This window comes from Musca domestica, unplaced genomic scaffold (assembly GCF_030504385.1).
Source record: "Musca domestica strain aabys unplaced genomic scaffold, Musca_domestica.polishedcontigs.V.1.1 46, whole genome shotgun sequence".
NCBI lineage: Eukaryota > Metazoa > Arthropoda > Insecta > Diptera > Muscidae > Musca > Musca domestica.
The window spans coordinates 2,896,070-2,914,004 of NW_026712336.1; the positions used below are offsets into that span (position 1 = coordinate 2,896,070).

The 17,935-nt window shown below is 35.5% G+C and overlaps 2 non-coding genes across 2 annotated transcripts; one reads left to right on the forward strand and one right to left on the reverse strand.

The window, feature by feature from the left end:
- Positions 1–1,184: 1,184 nt before the first annotated feature.
- Positions 1,185–1,256, forward strand: TRNAD-GUC (transfer RNA aspartic acid (anticodon GUC)). The gene has a single exon. It is a non-coding gene; the product is annotated as a tRNA-Asp (tRNA).
- A 4,911-nt stretch (positions 1,257–6,167) lies between these two features.
- Positions 6,168–6,239, reverse strand: TRNAE-CUC (transfer RNA glutamic acid (anticodon CUC)). The gene has a single exon. It is a non-coding gene; the product is annotated as a tRNA-Glu (tRNA).
- Between the last annotated feature and the right edge of the window lie 11,696 nt (positions 6,240–17,935).

The following is a 17,935-nucleotide window of genomic DNA, read 5'->3' on the forward strand; positions in this document are numbered from 1 at the left end:
ACAACGTTGTTCGGTTTCCAATGGAAACATGCTATTACACAGTCATTTAGAAGAATTCGAAGAAATAACAAGTAAAACTGCAGCTAAGCAGCAGCGCCGAACTTTCAATACCCTCCAAAATTTCAAAAAACTTCCGGAAACTACAACTTAAATGTAAACAGTTATATGGAGACTATACGAAAACATATACGTCTTACGATTTTTTTTTTTGTCATAGGCTGTAGTACCCATTACGAATTTCGAATACCAAACTTGAAACAATCCCGGTGAATAATGTCGCTAAAATCGTCAAAATATCGAATATCGGAAGGTACCGTTATATGGGGGCTATTCGAAGACGTGCACCTGCATACATACATTTTTGACATAGACTGCAGTACCCATTACGAAGTTAAAATATGAAATTTGATATAATTGTGGTAAACACTGTCGCTAAAATCATGAAAATATCAAATATCGGGAGGTACCGTTATATGGGGGCCTTCTGGTAAACTATGCATGTATGCAAAATTTTTGACTTCTATATCAATTTGTTCGAACGATAGCGTTATTACAATAGACAGACAGACATCGCTAGATCGTCTTAAAACTGCACGCTGATCCAGAATTTATATACTTTGTAGAGTCTATTGTGAATATTTCGAGGAGTTACAAACGGAATGACAAAGTTAATATACCCTGCATATAATGGTGGAGGGTAATAAAACATGCAAAAAACAGATTAGTGCAGCCGGGCCAAGCTTTTAATACCCTCCGCCAGGAACTTACCGTTTAAATAAAAAACCGTTATATGGGGGCTATACAAAGTCGTGGTCCTGCATAGCCAATTTTCAGTCACAGATTGTAGTACCGATTCCGAACTTCAAATACGAAATTTGAAAAAATTCCACCAAAATTAAAACAATTCCAGTGAATATCATCAAAATACCGTTATACCCGTATCGTTATATGTAGACTATACGAAAACGTGGACCTGCATAGACAATTATCCGTCATAGGTTGTAGTACCGATTCCGAACTTCAAATACGAAATTCGAAACAATTCCGGTGAATAATGTCGCTAAAATCAGCGAAATACCGAATATCGCGAGTGGTAGAAAAATCACAACCTGCAGGCAAATTTTTTCTCACTGAAAACGATCTTACAAATTTGTGTGTGAGTTTTGAACAACTGCTGGTGCCAATCCTCGATAGTATAGTGGTTAGTATCCCCGCCTGTCACGCGGGAGACCGGGGTTCAATTCCCCGTCGGGGAGAAATGGATTTTTTTTTTTATAAATCTGAATAGGACAAAATGCCTGAATATAATTTACTATTTTTGTTTAATTGAGATATTCGACATTCACCACAAAATTTTCGCTTAATTTATGCCCTGTTCCAGAACCTGCAAGAATCTACTAGTTTTGCAACTCTTTCCGACATCATAAAGGGAATGTCGGTTATAGTAGTAAAAAGTTGTACATTCTTGTAGTTCTTGAAAATACCATTAGTTTAGTTTTACGAAATAATAAACAATGTTTGAATCATTTTTTATTGAATTTACAATTTTAATTACAAGTAGTCGGCATTATTTCCCAATGCTCGGCATAACCATCTGTCAGTAATCGATATCTTGTACAAGGTGGCGAAAAAGTAATTTTTCGATGTTTTTTTTAGTCGTAATTAAAAAAAAAATGGAAAATATTGATTCATCTTGTGGATTATTATACCCTCCACCGTAGTATGGAGGGTATATTAAGTTTTTCATTCCGTTTGTAACACCTCAAAGTATACATTTTAGACCCCACAAAATATATATATATATATATATATATCCTTGATCAGCATAAAATTCTATGTCGATTCAGCGATGTCCATCCGTTATGAAGGTTAAGTAGGTTGATAAAATTTTACTCGATTGTATATTATGTCTGCAGGAATTTTGGTATAGGTCCACGTTTTGGTATAGCGCCCATATAACGGTGCCCCCGATATTCGGTATTTTGATGATTTTAGCGACATTATTCACCGGAATTGTTTCAAATTTGGAATTAGAAGTTCGTAATGGATACCACAGTCTATGACAGAAAATTGTCTGTGCAGGTCCACGTTTTGGTATAGTTAAGCCGGAAATTTTTTCCAGATAACAAAATACATTTTTTCGGTATGTCGGATATTAGGTAGATCATTAATTAAACAAGTAAAAAACAACTAGAAACGGCCAGGCCGAACTTTTAATGCTCTCCACCATTTTGAAGGAACTTAAAAAAATTAACAATATCTTTTGACGTGTTCCTTCAGGAGCAATTTTTTGTCATAGGCTGCAGTACCCATTACGAACTTCAATTACGAAATTTGAAACAATTATGGTGAATAATACAATTAAATTCACCAAAATAACGAATATAGGAAGGTATCGTTATATGGGAGCTACAAGAAGACGAAGACCTGCATACGCGATTTTTGTTATAGGTTTTAGTACCCATTACGAACTTCGAATACAAAATTCGAAACAATTCCAATAAAAAAGTCGCTAAAATCATCAAAATACCGAATATTGGGAGGTACTGTTATAGGGGGATGACACAGCTAATAAGCCCTCCATAGTATGGTGGGGGTATACAAATAATGAGCCGGTGTTAAATTATCATCCCTGTTAAATATCTATTTATGCTGAGGAAAACATACAGCCCGACATTAAAAAGGAAGGTTCTTTCTTATCCTTCCATCATTATTTAGTGCAAATTGCAATTTACAGGGAAAACGGGTACAATTTCTTCAGAAAAAATAACTAAAAACTACTACAGATCTCGGCATTCTGATGAATATGCGATAAACACATAATTTGACCTTAAGGGAAAAAGATTTAACCCCTAATAATAGACAAATTCGACATGGCTTCCCTCTGGTTTCAAAAAATTGCATTACCCAAAATAGAATACATTTTAAAATGTGCTCCAGACAAGTATTTTCTCTTTTAAGTTTAAACCCTGGAGGCTTTTAGGCTAGAAACAAAACAAGGACAAATGCGATAACTTAATTTTATTATTTGACAGAAAATAAAAATGCCTAAAAGCCCTTGAAATATTTTCTGGCTAACTGGCTTTTATTATTAAACGACAAAGCGAACAAACAAATCGTATTTAAGATATTTATCATGTTGAGCGGGAGAGCAGCTTTGAAGTTTTGTAAGGGGGGTTGATTTGAAATTGGGGATTTAGTAATTATGGACCGGACAAATAATGATGGCATTCAAACGAAAAAAGCAACAAATAGAAGCTGTTGTTGCTGTTGTTATCATCATTCATTCACTCCAAATGTTGTGGTTTTTATACGGTGGTTTTACGCCGTACAATCGAATTGCTTGTGTATGCCTCGCCGTCTGTCAGCCTTTTAGTGTGCCTCTTCATAGTGCATACCATTTTCATGCCATTCATAATCAACGCAGCACAACCAACCCCCCAGCCCATCATTGTAGCAATCAAACTTTCTGTCTTCCCCATCCACCCTATATACCTTGACGTAGTGTACCGGCTCACTGACGAAGTAGTCCCCAAGGATATGTGAATGCGGTCTACCGCCATATAGACACGCCGGTCAGACAAACATTTTGTATGTGTTTGTGTATCTACGGTGTCTGTGTTTATATTTGGAGTGTATTTCCATTCTAATTATCCCTTCTTGACTTCCTTCTCCGAATGGAAGTGGATACTGAAGTTCTACTGGTTGTTCTATGTGCCAATGAATGAATAATGCGAGGGGAACAGTGTTTCGAAAACCACAAATTTTTGTAAAATTATGGGAAACTTCTTTCAAAATACCCATGGCTTAAGTTAGAAAAATTACCTCTGAAAATTCCCTATTTCCCCAAGTTTAGGACCTTGCGGGTAATAAAATCTCCTGATTACGATTTCGATACAAAAAAATCGAAATGACATGGGGTAAGTGTACCAGTAGTCGGCACTTTTAGGATTTTTTTTAAATGGTGTAACCTTTGCTATCCCCCTTTAATACTTTTTGTGCGGTGTTGCAATATTCATAAATTTTAAGCGGAAATCTGAATTTAGCCAAATTGTGGCACTATTTTATTAAGTGCTCTTCAAAATTCATTAATATTGTAGGTTGTAGGAGGTTTCATCTTTCTTGGGCCTTCAGGAGCTCTACTAGACAGTTTGTCCTGCAAAATAGTCCTGGAAACACAATACTTCTTACTGGCACCCAAAATTCATATATCGCATTTTCTTACGCTATTAAGTGCTTCGTTCTGGGCTTTTTCCGAATATTTGTGAACCGATCTTCTTTCCATTTGGATGCATTTGTCAAAAAAAAAAAGAGCTAGAGTTTGGCCGGGCAAAATGTTTTTGTCATAGGCATAGTACCCATTAAGAACCTCCAATAGGTACCGTTACATGGGGGTTATACGAAGACGTGGACCTGCATAGCCAATATTATGTCACAGACTGTAATACCCATTACGAAGTGCAATTACAAAATTTTAAAAACAGTTCCGGTAAATAATTTCTATAAAATCATCAAAATACCGAATATCGAGAGGTATCGCTACATGGGGGATGTGCCATTTTCAATACCAAAACAGACATTTTTTAGGAAAAAATTGTTTTATCAAAAACAAGTAGGTAAAATCATCAAAATACCGAATATCGGGAGGTACCGTTATATGGGTGCTATACGAAGACGTGGACTTGCAGAGACAATTTTCTGTCATAGGCCATTACGAACATCCAAATTTGAAAGAACACCAAATTTAAAAGAATTTCGGTGAATAATGTCGCTATAATCAACAAAGTACTGAATATCGGGAGGTACCGTTATATGGGGGCTATACAAAGACGTGGACCTGCAGAGACAATTTCCTGTCTTTGGCTGTAGTATCCATTTCGAACTTCAAATACAAAATTTGAAACAATTCCGATGAATATTGTCGATAAAATCATCAAACTACCGAATATCGGGAGGTACCGTTATATGGCGGCTATACCAAAACGTGGACCTACATGGCCCATTTTCAATACCAAAAGTTCTGCAGACATAATACACATTTGTGTAAAATTTTATCAACCTATTTCAATTCGTTCGGAAGCTAGAGTGATTTCCACAGACGGACAGACGTACAGATGGACGGACATCGTTAAATCAACATAGAATTTTATGCTAATCAAGAATATATGTATATACTTTGTGGGGTCTAAAATGTGTATTTCGAGGTGTTACAAACGGAATGACAAACTTAATATACCCTCCATACTATGGTGGAGGGTATGAAGACGTTGGCTATCCGAAATGTCAAACAGCTGATTTTAACAAAAGCCTACTTTATTTAGAAGAGTTGATATAAAAATATCAGAAGTAAAATCTACTGCCGACTTTGAGACCATAACATGCCAATTTTCGGCACCCCGTTGCTTATTTGTACTAAACTATAACAGCTACTGGTCGCATTTATTATCCAATTAAGATGAACTTTTCCAAACAAATTGTATCGAGATCTGATCAGATTTGGATTGAGCTCCCATATACATCTGTATACGATATCAGGCTTACTGTGCACCAAATGGCCAATATCGGCCCAAATGGACTGAATTTTGGCACTTCCGACGGAAGTCAGCCTAAAAGCAAGTACTTCAATTTTTTGTGAAAAAAAATCAACTTCACTTCGAAGGAACATTCCCAAATGTCAATGGATTCAAAACACTGTGCATTTCACACCCCCAGTAATTCCCTTTAGTTGTCGTAATGAATGGCCGACGACTCACCAACGGACTGGCTAACGCCATGAATGGTAGCGAAAATGGAAAATGTTATTAATCTGAATTATTTAACATTAAATGGTTTTATTGTTGTTTGGTGTTTGTTTTTCATTTCCTTAAGATGGAAGAATTGCCGCTGTGGCGGCACTCAAGATAGTGCCAAGGAAACAACATTAACCGCAGCCTCTGTCTATGAAGCAAGCCACACAAAGGGCAACTTCTTATTGTATGTTAAAAAAATGTATACAACATAACTTTCTTTAGCAACAAACATAAAACTTTTAAATTACTTATGAAACAAACAATTGAATGAAATTGCGTTTTTTTATTATTCTAATAAAACAAGAGAAAATATTAAAAGGTTTATTATTTTTATAAATATTTTATCTGTTGAATAAAAAAAAAACAAAAATATGGTACTTCCCGTACCGGGAATCGAACCCGGGCCTTCCGGGTGAGAGCCGGATATCCTAACCACTAGACAATACGGGATTCTTAGGTACCGTTGGCTAATGTTGCCACTTATAACACATCGGCTTCGTTCAGTTATTTTTGTTGTTTGTGGCAAACTCACCACTGTTGTGAGTGGTTGATTTACCAAACAGTTGCTATTCGATGGTGAATTGTAAGTCGACCGGTTTCTGTGAGGTGACTAAAAATAGCAGCACTCAGGAGAACACATGGTACATTGGAACAAGCGTTGACATTGCTTCAACGTTTAATATGTTTAATGAGAAGCGCATGTATGTGTTGTTTCTAACAAAGCGATAGGTTGTAGAGATGCCACTACAGATAGCTCACACAACGCATTGGGAATTATTAATGGGAATTTTGAAATAGTTTTTTCCAAACATAAGAGAACTGATAGCATGTTTACATTATGGAATGTAACCAAATAGATTTTATGGGTAATTTCAAGGATTTACATATAGCAGAGCTGATAAGATTGGCTGTATGGGTTTCAACATCTTAAAAATGTCACGATTTGGAATATAAATTTCCTACGACATGAAATTCAAATTACACCTTAATTTGAAACTTTGCATACTTTTAAAGGAAAAAATCGTATTTATTAATTTGGTGAAAATTTAAAAGTAGTAACATATACGGCTCAGCTAGAAAGAACCTATGAAAAATTAAACTATATACTAAAGTCCTATTGTGTTAAATAGAATGTAAAAATGCAACAATTGGTTTTGTTTATTTTCGTGTTTCATTTCTCTTTCGAGACGAGCTTAATGATCTGATATTTGCAGTGAAAAGGAAAGCCAGATAGACACTATCACACACTCACCACTATGCGACGCGTTTCGCCGTTGGTTAAGCGGCTCATCAGGCATATTTGGTGTGGATGATGGCTTACAAGGGCCGTTCTCTGGAAAGTAGTATATATTTCGAACTTATTGCAAATTAGCATATGCGAATTATACACTATATACACTATACAGAAACTCTCCAGGTTCGACTCAAGTTCTATTGGCAGATCTTTTTCACAGCATTTTATTTTCCTTTTTTTACACAAAATTGTTAGGTTAAGTGCTCCTATGATCCCAGTAGTCGGCATATTTTATACCTTCCACCAAACATAGTTGGAGGGTATATTAAGTTAGGCATTTCGTTTGTAACTCCTCGAAATAATCATTTCACACCCTGCAAAGTATAGATATTCTTGATCAGCGTAAAATTCTAATCACGCTAGAGTCAAAACGAAATAAAATAGGAAGCAAAAAATTTTCGCACATCAGTCTTTTGTCTGCGGTCAGGTTAAGTTCGAAGGTAACGGTATCTCCCGATATTCGGTATATAGGTCACACTTTTGTGCTAATGACTGGAAATCGACTTAATAAGCACTTATCACTCGGAAAAAGAACTGTGAAAATAGGTCTACTGTTGCATATAGACCTTATATAACATTCGGTAAAAGGTATTCGGCAAGGTACAATAAAAAGGCAAGGTAAAGCAAACAGCTGATTCCAATTTTTTTCTAAGTGTGCCCGACTTCTGCCAATTTTGTGTATGTATTTATTGTTTTGAAAAATACAGAAACAGACCAGTAAGGAAAGCTCAAAAGTCGGGCGGGGCCGACTATATGATACCCTACACCACTATGCATATTTAGTAGGGCTCTCGTAAAAAGGTTTATACAGGGCATTTCAGAGCTCTATGAGGTATTTGGTACAAAATCAAAATCTATCTAATTCTATCGTGCATTTTACGAACTATAGCTATCTCTGAACCGGGTTTCTCCAAATTTTACGTATTATCTTCTAGACTGGTGATTTGGGCTGATATTGACCATTTAGTGCACATTTAACCCGAAATCGGATGAAGATATATATGAGAGCTATATCCAAATCTGAACCGATTTCGATAAAATTTAAAACAGCTATTCCTGTGCTCCATCTAATACCTGGTACCAAATATCACGGTTGTGGAGTGAATATTACGAATGTATGGGACTAAAACTCTAAATCGGATGAAACATATATATGGTTGCTATATCTCTATCTGAACCGATTTTCACTAAATTTGATATACTTGCTTCTAAGCTGAATTTGGTCCGATGTACTAAAATTCAGTCCATTTGGACTTATATCGGCCATTTGGTGCACAATTAACCCGAAATCGGATGAAGATATATATGGGAGCTATATCCAAATCTGAACCGATTTCGATAAAATTACAAACAGCTATTTCTGGGCTGTATCTTATATCTGGTACCAAATATCATTCTTGTGGAGTGCATATTACGAATGTGAGAGGCTTAAACACCAAATCGGATGAAATATATATATGGGAGCTATAGCTATATCTGAACCGATTTTCTCCAAATTTGATATACTTGCTTCTAGGCCGAACTCGGTTGGGTGTGCCAAAATTCAGGTAATTTGGACTGATAGTGGACATTTGGTGCACATTTAACCCGATATCGGATGAATATATATATGGGAGCTATAGCTGTTTCTTAACCGATTTTCTCCAAATTTGTTGTATTTGCTTTAAGGATAATCTCGGTCACATGTGCCAAAATTCGGGCCATTTGGGCTGATATTGGTCATTTGGTGGTCAATTAACCCGAAATCGGATGAAGATATATATGGGAGCTATATCCAAATCTGAACCGAATTCGATAAAATTTAAAACAGCTATTTCTGTGCTCCATCTAATACCTGGTACCAAATATCACGGTTGTGGAGTGCATAGTAGGAATGTGAGGGACTTAAAGATCAAATCGAATGAAAGATATATATGGGAGCTATAGCTATATCTGAACCGATTTTCTCCAAATTTGATATACTTGCTTCTAGGCCGAACTCGGTTGGGTGTGCCAAAATTCAGGTAATTTGGACTGATAGTGGACATTTGGTGCACATTTAACCCGAAATCGGATGAATATATATATATGGGAGCTATAGCTGTTTCTGAACCGATTTTCTCCAAATTTGTTGTATTTGCTTTAAGGCTAATCTCGGTCACATGTGCCAAAATTCGGGCCATTTGGGCTGATATTGGTCATTTGGTGGTCAATTAACCCGAAATCGGATGAAGATATATATGGGAGCTATATCCAAATCTGAACCGATTTCGATAAAATTTAAAACAGCTATTTCTGTGCTCCATCTAATACCTGGTACCAAATATCACGGTTGTGGAGTGCATAGTAGGAATGTGAGGGACTTAAAGATCAAATCGGATGAAAGATATATATGGGAGCTATAGCTATATCTGAACCGATTTTCTCCAAATTTAATATACTTGCTTCTAGGCCGAACTCGGTTGGGTGTGCCAAAATTCAGGTAATTTGGACTGATAGTGGATATTTGGTGCACATTTAACCCGAAATCGGATGAAGATATATATGGGAGCTATATCTAAATTTGATCCGATTCTCACCAATTTCAATAGGGTTCGTCCTTGGGCCAAAAAAATATTGTTTGGAAAATTTCATCTCAATCGGATACTAAATGCGACCTGCATTTTGTTCACAAGAATACATGGACAGACGGACGGACGGACGGACGGACGGACAGACGGACTGACATGCATAAATCGACTCAGAAAGTGATTCTATGAAGGTTCTCAAAAGTAACTATAGGTCTACCTCGTTTCCTTCTCCATGTTACAAACAAATGCACAAAGACATAATACCCTTACCACTATGTGGTGTAGGGTATAAATATTTTCAAAATCAATAATTGGAAGACGCGAACATTACGGGACGCTCATTCATTCATTTTTCGCGCTGTTTAACTGATTTTAAAAATGAAAAAATATTAAATAAATGAAAACGACTTGTTTGTATGCAAATTTGACAGAAAGTGGGCATAGCCTCAGGGCTGTATTTCTGTAGTTTTACGAAGCTGCTCTACCTCCTTATTGTACCATGGTATTCGGTATTTTGATGGTTGGAACCATATTATTCAATATAATTGTCTGAAATTCTGCACATGAAATTCTTTTTTACCCTTGAAAGAGATGTATATACAGGGTGAGATAAAAAACTGCAACAAAGTCATATTTTTTACATTTTTTTTTTAAATTTAATAAACAAAAGCAAAAATGTCTAAAAAAGCATCAAATTTTAGAATAAGTTTTGATTTGTTCGAAATCAAAAAAAAAAAAATCAAATCGACGAAGCGCTTGTTTGAGGTAATCGAAACTTTGGTAATTTTTAATACAAACCTTGCTTTCCAAAATACTCCAGACACAATAGTGCAACGGATTGGAATCCGGAGATTTTGGTGGGCATTGTGCGCTGGAAATGAAGCGAGGGACCTTATTTTGGTGCGTGCTGAGTGCGATGGTGCTGAGTCCTGTTGGAATCTTCGATTGACATCGTATAAGAAAACATATAAAAATCTAATTATTTTCGAAAAAAAGCATTTTAAAATTTTTGTCATATCAATGTTCTCAAGTGTTGATGCATCTAGATGTATTCTTCTGCCATGGGTCAGGGTATTATGTCTTTGTGCATTTGTTTGTAACAGACAAAAGGAAACGAGATAGACCCATAGTTCCTTTTGTTAATCTGCATAGAATCACTTTCTGAGTTGATTTATGCATGTCAGTCTGTCTGTCCGTCCGTCCGTCCGTCTGTCCATGTATTCTTGTGAACAAAATGCAGGTCGCATTTATTATCTAATTGAGATGAAATTTTGCACAAATCATTTGTTTGGCCCAAGGATGAACCCTATTGAAATTGGAGATAATCGGTAAAAATTTAGATATAGCTCCCATATATATCTTCGTCCGATTTGCCTTTTATTGTGAACCAAATGTGTAATATCAGCCCGAATAGTTTGGAATTTTGCACATACAACCAAATCAGGCCCGAAAATAAGTATGCCAAATTTTATCGACATCGGTTCAGATATATCTATAGCTCCCATATGTATTGTTCATCCGATTTGCTATTTTTTCCCCCGTAGCCGTAATATTTGCCCCGTAACAACAATATTTGGAGAAATATATCAAATGCAGCTCAGAAATACTTTTGCTAAATTTTATCGAGATCGGTTCAGATTTGGATATAAATTCCATATAAAACTTGGTTCGATTTACCTTTTATTGTGCACCAAACGTCTAATATTTGCCCAAATGGGCACATACGACCGAATTGAGTCTAGAAGCTAGTATGCCAAATTTGGTGAAGATCGGTTCATATATAGCTATAGCTCTCACATACATTGTTCATCCGATTTGTTATATTTGTTACCCACAGCCGTAATATGCACTCCGTAATAACGATATTCAGGGAAATATATCAAATACAGCTCAGAAATATCTTTGCCAAATTTTATCGAGATCGGTTTCGATTTGGATATAGCTCCCATATATATTTTTATCCGATTTCAAATTAATTGTGCACCAAATAGGCAATACAAGTCCGAAATTAAAAGATACAAATGCTTCGGCATATTTAGTCATTTGAACTTTAAATTGTAATTAAAATACTTTTAATTGTTATGTGGAGCTCTACTAAATTAGCAAGGTGGTTTAGGCTATCATAAAGTCGGACCCGCCCGACTTTAGGACTTTCTTTACTGGTTATTCAAGAAATTGTTTCAAATTTTTTATTTAACAAGATTTTGTAGATGACAATGCTTGAAGTTTAAAATTGTCTATAGAGGTTCGCGTTTTTGTATGTATGTTTTTGTAACGGCCTCACCCACTTTATGGTTTTTTGAAAAGTTAAAAAAAATCGATTCAGAGTTCAGGATATAGTTCCCAAATTGTGACTACTCTAAAGCCATGATACGCATTCAAATATGGTTTATGGTCAGTATGATCTACTTCACATAAATTCCCAATATAAATTTGTTTTTTTTTTACGGGAGCTCTACTAAATAAGCAATGTGGTGTAGGGTATCATATAGTCGGCCCGCCCGCCTTTTGACCTTTCCGTACTGGTTTTATTTGTCAAATTATAAAATCCTTGGTATATATAAGGATGTTATTACAATAGCAAGTTGTTTGTTAATATAACTACATTGTCCATTGTTTTTTTATATCGCATTTGTCACCACAATATAATGTGCACCGCTGTACGGTTGGTGACTGCATTCATTTTTATCACCTCGAATATCCGCATATTTTTATTGCGGATGTGTTGTTATTTTTTATATGTAGAGTGTTTGTAATCCTGTCGTTGGCTGTTGAATGTCGCCCTCAGTTAACATGGCTCATAGTCAGAATAATAAATAAACGGAAATGTCGCTTGCATTATAGCGGATGTTTTAAAATTGTGGCATAATCTAAACACCACAGACACCCATAAGGAAGTAACCAGTAACCACATGGTAGTGTAAATGTAGTAACAGATTTATGGTTCATAGTAGGGAAAGAATTCGTACAAGAGGTGTGAAGGGGAAGATGAAATAGAGCAAATAGGTATCGGGAGTTAACAAGACCTCGAAAATAATCTAGGCATGTCAACACTGGGTTTTGTAATGTTTTATGAGGCGGATATACCAAAACGTGGGTCTATTTTGAAGAAAAATATACTTTTTATAATGCTTTTCCGGCGAGTTGATTGATTTGGACCCATCAGAATTTTCTGCGCCAAGACCGCACAAAATTGGACATTGAAACTTCTCTTGCCATAGGCCTAATAAACACATTTGTTGTATTTACAAATGTACATTTTTTGCTGTTAATAACAATAGCTTTCCAATGCCATTAACACTGACAAAATGTTTTGTGCTGTTGTTGTTTTTTTTTTTTTCTATTAAATTTATAAAACATCCGCTTGAATTTAAGCTGCAGGGCATAAATACTACAACAATTCCTTCCATGCCACATCCTTGATATGAGTCCAGCTGAAACCAAACCCAAAAAAGAAATCCCCGAGTGATGGGTTCTACACTGGATTACTTGCTGCTACTGTTCGGGACATTTCGAGTGTGTCAAGCCTTTTGTTATGCTGCTGCTGCAAAAGAGTTACCGGACCATATAGTCAGTCGTACAGCGACAGAGAAAAAGAGAATTATTGTTGCCAACATGAAACTAGCAAAACAAAAGTTTTTGCAACTTTTTGCAACATCATCTACACATTGAACGGAGGGACGGACGGACGACAGACATACATATGATTTGTTTTGCAGCCAAATGACCAAGGCGTAACTTTAAAAAGTCTGAATGTGCGCGCTACAGTTTGGACAGGCCGATATAGCCGGCTGGACATAGATGTATATACATGTCCAGTCGGCTATTTCGTCCTGTCCAAGCTAGAAGAATAGAGAACGGAATGGACGCACTCGCTTACATTTGTCATTGTTTATGTTATGGGAATGTATGCTGAAAAGTTGACATGTATGATGTACAATTTTATATACAAAATCAACAAGGATGGAGGGTATGTTCAGTTTGACATTCCGTTTGAGACAAATTAGCGTGATTTTTTTTCAGGGAATTCTTTAAAGAGTTTTTAAATGCTCCATGTTGATGAGCTTAAAAATAATTATTGAATGTTTCTAACGTGGATTTTTAAGTATTTTTGAAAGAAGTCTCCAAGGTCTCTAAATCGGATTAAAAAAAAACTTTAAGGACTTTTACAGTACGTTTACATATAAATGGGTTAACCCACTGGATTTGGATTAAAATTGTCATATCCATTACTTATACTTCAAATAAATCCTCTTGAAGTAGAGGATCTAACGTAAACATAACATTAGGTTTTTTATTAAGATTTTTTCAGGGCATCTAACGATGTTTTTATACCCTCCATCATACATAGTATGGAGGGTATATTAAGTTCTTCAATGTACATATATTCTTGATCAGCGTAAAATTTTAAAACGTTTTAGCCCTGTACGTTCGTCCGCCCGTCTGTTGTAATCACGCTAGAGTCGAAACGAATTAAGATAGGAAGCTACAGACCTGTTTTTGTCTGCAGGCAGGGCGAGTTCGAGGATGGGCTATATCCGTCCACGATATCGTATAGCCGGAATTTTTTCAAATTTCGTATTTAAAGTGAAATGGGTACTACAACCTATGACGGAAAATTGTCTACACAGGTTCACGTCTTTTTATAGCCCACATATAACGGTACTTCTCTTTATACGGTATTTTAATGATATTGACGACAATTTTCACCCAAATAACGGTATATGAGCGGTATTTTTCGACGGATTTTTTTTGAAAATTGTCTTGTTTTTTCCAAATGGTGGAGGATATAAAAAGTTCGGCCCGGCTGAACTTAGCTACCTTTTTACTTACTGTTTTTAAATTCGTCAATTCCTCTAGTGTGGACAGTGGTTTTTGAAGAACTCCAATGGGGATTTTTCAAAAAATTCTTCAGGCCCTTTAATGAGGATACTTCCAAGAAATTTTCAAAACCTCCTACATTTTAATAGAATTTTTCATGAGCTCTAACTTTTTTATAGAATTATTCAAGACTTCTAACGTAAATATTTTAAAGAGTTCTTATGCCCTCCAACATGAATTTTTTTAAAAAAATATTCAGGTCCTCTATCATAATTTTAAAGAATTAAAAAAGGTCTCTAGCATGGTTCTTTTTGGAGAATACCTCAGGACCTGTAACGAGGCTTTCTAAATAGTAGTTTAAGACATCCAACGCGGATTTTTAAAGAGTCCTTCGGGGCCTCTTATGTAGGGTTTTAATATTTTTTTAAGGTCTCTATAGCGAGGTTTTAAAATATTCTTTAGGGGAGAATTTTTCAGGGTATCTAATATGGAATTATACAAGACCTCCAGCGACACTTTTTCAACATTTCTTTAATATTTCCGCAATGCCTACAGCGTGGATTTTTTTATAAAAAATTTTCAAAGCCTCTAAAGTAGATTTTTTAGGAGTTCTTTAAGGCTTCAAACTTAAATTTCTTCAAATTCTTAAAGGTCCATAGTCCAAAGGGTTGCATTTTTAATGCATTCTAGAATGACCCTAGAAACTCGTTTTTACTTTCTATGTAGCTTCCAACAACCCAGAAAGGTAGATTTGTGAAGGATTCCTATAAAGGTATGGATTTTTGCAACACTCACTACCTTCTTGGGGGACTTTTTGTGAATTTTGGGAAGTCTGCACAAATTTTGGCCGCTTCTACAATTTTTTTAACGGATTATGGAATGTCTCTAATGATACCTAAATGTGATTCTTTAAATTTTTGGTAGCCCGAAATGTTGACTTTTTTGATTTTTAATAATTTGGATTTTTAGTAATTCTATGGGATTTATTTTATTTTAAATCCTGGGAGACCTCTCTAAACCATTTGGGAGACCTCTCTAAACCATCAAAAAAATACATTCTGTTAAATTATAGGGGTTAAGGTATCTAATGCAACCAAAGAAAAAATGAATCAGAAGGGGTGGGTTTAAATAATTCTGCGCTGCAACTGATATATCGTCGCCTATGACTTCTCCGTCTCGTTTGACATTTCGTCTCAGCAGATGGAAAAGCTAAGGTGGCGGGAAAGACAAATACTCTTCTCTTGTCTGGGCCTCAGCTCCTTCTGTAGGACAGAAGGCTCCTATAGAGGCCATTCCTTTTTTCAATATATGCCTCAAAATTTCACAAAAAGTATATCTGAAAAATCCAAAAAATGTGCAAGAGGGGGAAGTTTCCCCTCTATTTATGTGCCTTTGCAATGTAAACATACAAAAACCCTATAACATTTGTTTTCTATTTGTAGCTCTACTTTCATAATCTACTGGGTTTTTCCTGTAATTATAGAAAAAAGTGAATTTTTTAGCACAGTGTAACGGAAAAAACCTGGGATTTCTTTGATTCTGGAAGGTTTTTTGCCCATGTCTCAAAATGTTTTGTATGAATTCTGAGGGGCCCAAAAGTTCTCGTATTCTAAATATTATCTTACTTCAATTCATGGTAGAGGAAATATAAAGTTCGCTCAGGCAAAACTAAACTCTCGTTTCACTTGGTTCTCCTTGCATGGCTTAACATTGAAAACAAACAAAAGGATTTCCCCTCTCTATCCCTCATTCCATAATGGCAGCAAAGTAAGAAAAGTCTCTGCTAAAACAAGGATGTTAGTTAAAGGACACTAAAATGTCCACAGCAGACATTGTAATTAAAATTTGTTGTTTCTTTCGTCGTTTTGAGTTGCTGCAACTGTTCCTGTCTCTTTTTTGCCATCACCACATTTTGCTGAGAAAAAACTCATAACAAATAAAACAGAATAAAGCATTTCATTTAAAGTTTTCTTCAGCATCAACTACTTTTTGTCACTCAAATATATATATTTTATTTAAAATAATATATTTATTTCTAAATTTACTAGCCGAACAATATTATTTATTTGCTCAAAAATAAAAATCTGTTTATCTGTTCGACAAAAAGAAATGTATTTTTTGGGGAATTTTTTTTGTACACAATTTTTTTTGCGATTTATTTATAAAAATGTGTGTGTGTTCGTGTTAGTTTGATTGCATACACAACCATTCCTATGCTTTGGGGCTATTTTTGCACAATCCAGACATAGCAACACTCTTTGCATAAACAACACGTGCAGGATATACCAGGATATAAGCGACCCGACATTTGTGTTTTTGGTGTGTTGTATGAGTTAACAACCAATGAACAAACCAACATTCATACATACATTTATACATACATACGGCAAAAGCATTCAGTTGGACACGAAAGAAACAGCAACAGAATATAAACAAACAAAAAAACATTTATGATAAATGTTTTTTATTGTTGAAATTCCCTTCCTTCCCGAAGCAGATCCCCCAAGCAGAGGTGTAGTATTGAGGGGGATTGTTAATCTACATTAATAAGAAGATAAAGGGAATTGATTGACTCATCAACAACAAGGTGAATTGGCTGAAGCTAGAATCTTGAAATGCTGCATGAGGATCCCTGATGGTACGAAGAGGGGGAGGTCAGACGGGATTATAAAAAATTATATAAAATTATACATTGTTGCATATGGTACACCATTCTCAATAGGAGACAGGAAAGGGTTAACGTAAAGGTACATTATCATTATTGCTCGATAGATAAGAGACCGGAACCTTGAATTTTGCATGGCTGCCGCAATTTCTGGGAAAAATGAGATTTATCAGAATTTTCCAAAATTCGTACTTTAAAAGCACGAAAACTAATATATGGTACAAAATGGTACTAAATTATTGTAGAGTGATCGGCAAGTTCTATTTTGGTCACACTTGGTGTAGTGGCTGGGATGTTTGGGTGTTTGGAAATTCGTACTTTTAGGGTATGAAAAGTACTGTAAGGTGCAAAATGGTACAAGTTGGTTATTAATCTGCGATAAGAGCTTTAATTTTAAGACTGACTAGAAGGTCATATTTGGTTTAGAAGGAATGAGGAGACTAGTTGTTTGGAAAACAACTGGAAGCTGAGAGAGCTATAATATTGAAATTTTTGCAAAAGCATAAGCCTTCATTGGAGGTATGAGACCGGGATAAGTACGATAAGGTACAAAACGATAGGACAGAGATATTAAGTGATAAGAAAAAGCAGTAACGTTAAAATGATTAAAATCAAATATATAAGAAAACTACACTAAAATAAAGGCTAAAATTCTGAAATATACAGGGTGAAATAAAAAAAACTGCAACAAAATCAAACGCCATAATTTTTACATTTCTTTTTTAAATTTTATTGAATGAAAGCAAAAAAATGTCGGAAATAGCATCAAATGTTAGAATAAGTTTAGATTTTTTCAAACGGCCAATGAAACCGTCAC